The sequence below is a fragment of the Solanum dulcamara genome, chromosome 6, assembly GCF_947179165.1.
Source record: "Solanum dulcamara chromosome 6, daSolDulc1.2, whole genome shotgun sequence".
Classification (NCBI taxonomy): Eukaryota; Viridiplantae; Streptophyta; class Magnoliopsida; order Solanales; family Solanaceae; genus Solanum; species Solanum dulcamara.
Window position 1 is genome coordinate 77,523,292 of NC_077242.1, and position 5,528 is coordinate 77,528,819.

The window sequence follows — 5,528 nt, forward strand, 5'->3', positions numbered from 1 at the left end:
ATGACTTGAGTTACTAAATAGTTATCTTTCATATTTTTGGGCTACAAATGTATCTTTGTATATAGATTTATAGGTATTGACGATATTCTTGAGTTGAGTTTTGTTGAGAGTATGGGTTCATGTTTCATTCACATGAACTCAAGATGAGATTTCTTGTCATAAATGTCTTGAGGTTGAGATGGATAGTTGTGTGTATATATATGTATTGATTGGAATGAAAAGAATGAATTGATTAGTTAAGAATGTCCCTTTGCTTCTATAAAATGAACATAGAACAAAAATAAGGATTTTTGGAGTAGATGTTTGATGATTGATGTGATGATGATACTTGACAATGATGTGATGATAATGTTTGATGACGATGTAAATGATAATATATGATGATGATGTGATGATGATCTTTTGGTGACGATGTGAGTGATGATGTGAATGGTGCTTATTTAATATATGTAGAATGGTTGACGAAGAGGTATATTGATGAAGATGTTATGTGATGAAGTGGATTGGAGTCTAATGTGATTTTGTGGTATGTGATGTGCATAATTTGAGTTGATTGGAGTCTTAGGAATATTTTGAGAATAAATGATCTTTTGAGGAGGAGCCTTAAATAAATTATTTATGAACCTCTTTGCATAAACTATTTATACACTACTTTGAGTCAAAAAAAAATTGTTAGTTTTATCTTTGATTTAGAAAAAAAGTTTAAGTATGAGTTGAGTATGAGGAGCCTTTAAATGAGTTGAGTATTTTTACATTAAAGTATCTATTTTGAGTTTGAGTTGAGGAGTTGAAATTATATTTTAATGTACATAATATTTTCTACATTCATTGAGTCGAGATTGTATAAATTTTTAAAGAAAAGAGTTTGATGATTTGAGATGAGTCGATTTGAAAGAAGGTCCAATGAGATTTGTCATTATGAGTTAATTGAGTTGAAATGAGAACAGAGTTGATGAGGTGGCAATGTTCCACATGAAACTAGCCGTGAGGGCTTGTTTGAGATGATTGGAGGAGTTTTATGAGCATGGAGTCATGGGAGGAGTATCGAGCACCGAATTGGGCAAGAGTATAGTCCATACTCGAACCCAATACCTGTGTTGCCAAACGTAGGGGGGATTGAACCGTTAAGTCGGATGCTTCCCCGAGAGATTTGATTTGTCCTGACATTATAGGACTTGGTTGGATTGGATCCATGAGGTTCGTCGTTCATGCCCTGGCAAGGTATGAACGGGCGTGGCAACGACGTCGTTTCGTTGTACCTTCACTGGCTCATAAGTGTTGGTTGTCGGTTAAGAGAAACTCCCATTTAGGTCTTGATAGTGCTCTGAGTCAGTTGAGTTGAGTGTGTTGCTATATGCTTATGAGTTAGTCCTGTCTAAACTATTTCTTGTTAGACTTAGGACACTTGAGTGAGTTGTTACATATTTATTGAGTTGAATCCTTTGAGTTGAATTGTAAGGTGTTGCATAATTTAATTTGCATATTTACTGAGTTGAGTTCTTTGAGCTGATTGTTGAGTTGAATGCTGAGTAAGATTGTATACGGTCGAATTGGAATAGATGAATTGTGATTGGATTGAATAGAATGGTATGTGACTAGATTGGATTTGATTATTGAGTTGATTGTTGAGTTGAGTGTATATAATTGGAGTGTACATGATTGAAAGGGATCGAATTGTAAATGATTTGATTGAACTGTATTGTGTATGATTGGATTGGACTGTATGGTATATGATTGGTCTTTGTCTAAAAATGTATTATTACTTTAGACTTATGACGCCTTGTTGAGTCTCTCTCATCTTTCTGAATTGAGATATGTGGACCGATGTTATTCTTCCTTGAGGTATGTTTCATTCTGCCATTTTACATACCAGTACATTCCACGTACTGACGTCCATTTGGACCTGCATCATTTCATGGTGCAGAGACAGGTTTAAGAGATCGTCAATAGGAGCATCATTGGGGATCTATTCGCACTCAGCGTATTGGTGAGCCCTCTCCTACATTCGGAGGACACCGTCTGTGTATTCTTGCATCGAGTTAGCTCTTTTCATTTTGATTCGAGGTAGCTTGAACATGTCATTGGCACCAATTAGATAGTAGTGATAGAGGTTTCATAGACTAGATAGTGATGAGTCGATTGAGTTATTCTTGTCAAACTATTTATAATGACAAATATTAGAGTTGAATTTGTTGGCCCATGACCTTTATTCTTTGAGTTAGACTGAGGTTTGAGTTGCCCACTAAATATTCTCTTTATTCTTTTGTCTTCCGCTGATCGAATGAATGAACGGATGTGTGATCAGGCTATGTGGTTCGCTTGGGAGCCAGAAATGGTTTCGGAGTGCCGGTTACGTCTAGGGTACCCTCCTGGGGCGTGACATTAAGGGTCGCACAAGCGGAATTAGATGATTTTTTCAATTTTTCATTTGCATTAGCCCATAAATATTTTGGTGAACTATGTTCCGATTAAAATTTCTTCAAAATCATTATGGGACCCTCCGTAGGCACCCGAGGGATCGGTACATGCATCATCGATATGATCCACATCGCATTATATCATTTAAGGGCCACACAAACAAAATTAGATAATTTTCTCATTTTTTTTGTGTGTGTTAGCCAATGAATATTTTGGTGAACTGGATTTCGATCAATTTTTTCTTCAAAATTATTATGGGACCCTCCATAGGTAACCAGACAATCGATACATATGGCATCAGTATAATCCACGACGCGTTCATAGCATTTAGGGGCCACACAAGCGGAATTAAGTGATTTTCTCATTTTTACGTGTGTTAGCCTATGAATATTTTGGTGAACAGGCTTTCGATCGATTTTTTTTGAAACTATTATGGGAACCTCCGTAGGTACCCAAGGGATTGATTTGTGCGTGTTGGAATGATCCACGACGCACTCATAACATTTAGGCGATTATCTTAATTTTTCATTTGTGTTAGCCATGAATATTTTGGTGAACTAACTTTCAATAGATTTTTTTTCTTCGAAACCGTTATAAGACTCTCCATAGGTACTCAAGGAATCAGTATATGCGACATCGGCACGATAAATGGTGACTTTATATCATTTAGGGGCCGCACAAATGGAATTAATCAATTCTCTCATAGTTTTTTATATGTGTTAGCCCATGAATACTTCGGTGAACTGGCTTCGGTGGAGTTTTCTTCGAAGTTATTATGGGACCCTCCTTAGGTACTCAAAACATTTGTACGTGTGGTGTCGGCACGATCCACAGCGCATTCATAGCAGTTAGGGGCCGCATAAGCGGAATTAGGTAATTTACTTATTTTTTTCGTATGTGCAGCCAATGAATATTTTGGTGAACTAGATTATGATTGATTTTTCTTCGAAACCATTATGGGACCCTCCATATGTATCTAAGGGATCGATACGTGCGGCGTCAGAACAATCCACGACACATTCATAGAATTTATGGGGTGCACAAGCGGAATTAGTCGATTTTTTCATTTTTTTCATCTATGTTAGCCCATACTAGGTTCTGATTTATTTTTCTTCAAAACCATTATGTAACCCTCCATAGGAACCCGAATGATCGGTACATAAGGCATCGCCATAATCCATGATGCATTCATAGCATTTAGGGGATGCACAAGTAGAATTACATAATTTTTTCATTTTTTTGTGTGTGTTAACACATGAATATTTTCTAAAATGGCCTCCGATCGATTTTTCTTCAAAACTATTATGGGACCCTCTGTAGGACCTGAGGTATTGGTACATGTAGCATCTCCACAATCCAAGGCGCATTCATAGCATTTAGGGGCCACACAAGTAGAATTAGATGATTTTCTCATTTTTTTCGTGTGTGTTAGTCCATGAATATTTTAGTGAACTTGCTTCCGATCGACTTTTCTTAGAAACCATTATAGAACCCTCCGTAGGTACCTGGGGGGATAAGTACGTGTGGTGTCGTCACAATCCACAGCACATTCATAATATTTAGGGGATGCACAAGCAAAATTAGGCATTTTCCTCATTTTTTCTTGTGTGTACTCCATAAATATTTTGGTGGACTAGCATCTAATTGATTTTTCTTTGAAACCTTTATGGGAACCTCCTTAGGTACCAAAAGGGATTAGTACGTGTGGATTCGACATGATCCACGATGCATTCATAGCATTTAGGGGCCGCACAAGTGGAATTAAGCGATACTCGCATATTCTTTTGTGTGTGTTAGCTCGTGAATACTTTGGTGAACTAGTTTTCGGTAGATTTTTCTTCAAAATTATTATGGTATCCTCTTTAGGTACCCTAAAAGTCGGTACATGTGGTGTCGACATGATGAATGGCACATTCATAGTATTTAGGGTCCGCACAAGCGGAATTAGGTGATTTATTTATTTTTTCGCGTGTGTTAGCTTATGTATATTTTGGTGAACTGAGTTTCGGTCATTTTTTATTCAAAACCATTATGGAACCCTCCGTAGGTACTAGGTGGGATTGGTATATTTCGCGTCGCCATGATCCACAATGCATTCATAGCATTTTGGTGTCGTACAAGCAGAATTAGACGATTTTCTTATATTTTTCATATGTGTTAGCCCATTAATATTTTGGTGAACTGGCTTTCAGTCAATTTTTCACAACTATCATGGGACCCTATATTGGTACATGAGGCATCGGTATGTGCGCCATCAACACAATCCATGGTGCATTCATAGCATTTTGGGGAGCACAGGGGGGAATTAGGCGATTTTCTCATTTTATTTCGAGTGTTAGCCTATGAATATATTGGTGAACATGAATTTGGTTGATTTTTTCTTCGAAACCTTTATAGTACCCTCCGTATGTTCCTGGAGGAATAATATGTGTAGCTTCGGTATGATCCATGATGCATTCATAGCATTTAGGACCGGCACAAACGGAATTAGGTGATTTTCTCATTTTGTTTCGTGAGTGTTAGTCCAAGAATATTCTGGTGAACTGGCATTCAGTCAATTTTTCTTTGAAATCATTATGGACCTTTTGCAAGTACCTGAGGGATCGGTATGTTCGGCGTCAGCATGATCCACGATTCATTCATAGTATTTAGGAGCTGCACAAGCAAAATTAAGCAATTTTTTCAATTCTTTTGTGTGTTAGCCTATGAATATTTTGGTAAACTGACTTTCAGTCGATTTATCTTCGAAACCATTATGAGAACCTTTGTAGGCACTCGGTGAATCAGTACTTGTGGCTTCAAAATGATCCACAGAGCATTCATAACATTTAGAGGTCGCACAAGAAGAATAAAGCAATTTTTTCATTTTATACTTGTGTTAGCCCATGAATATTTGGGTGTACTGGATTTTGGTCTATCTTTCTTCGAAATTGATATGGGACCTTACGTAAGTATCTGAAGGACCGGTATGTGTGGCATCAGTACAATCGATTGTGCATTCATAGCATTCAGGTGTCGTACAAGAGAAATCATATGTATTCTCATATTTTTCGTGTGTTAGCCCTTGTATATTTTTGTTGAACTTACTTTCGATCAATTTTTATTCAAAA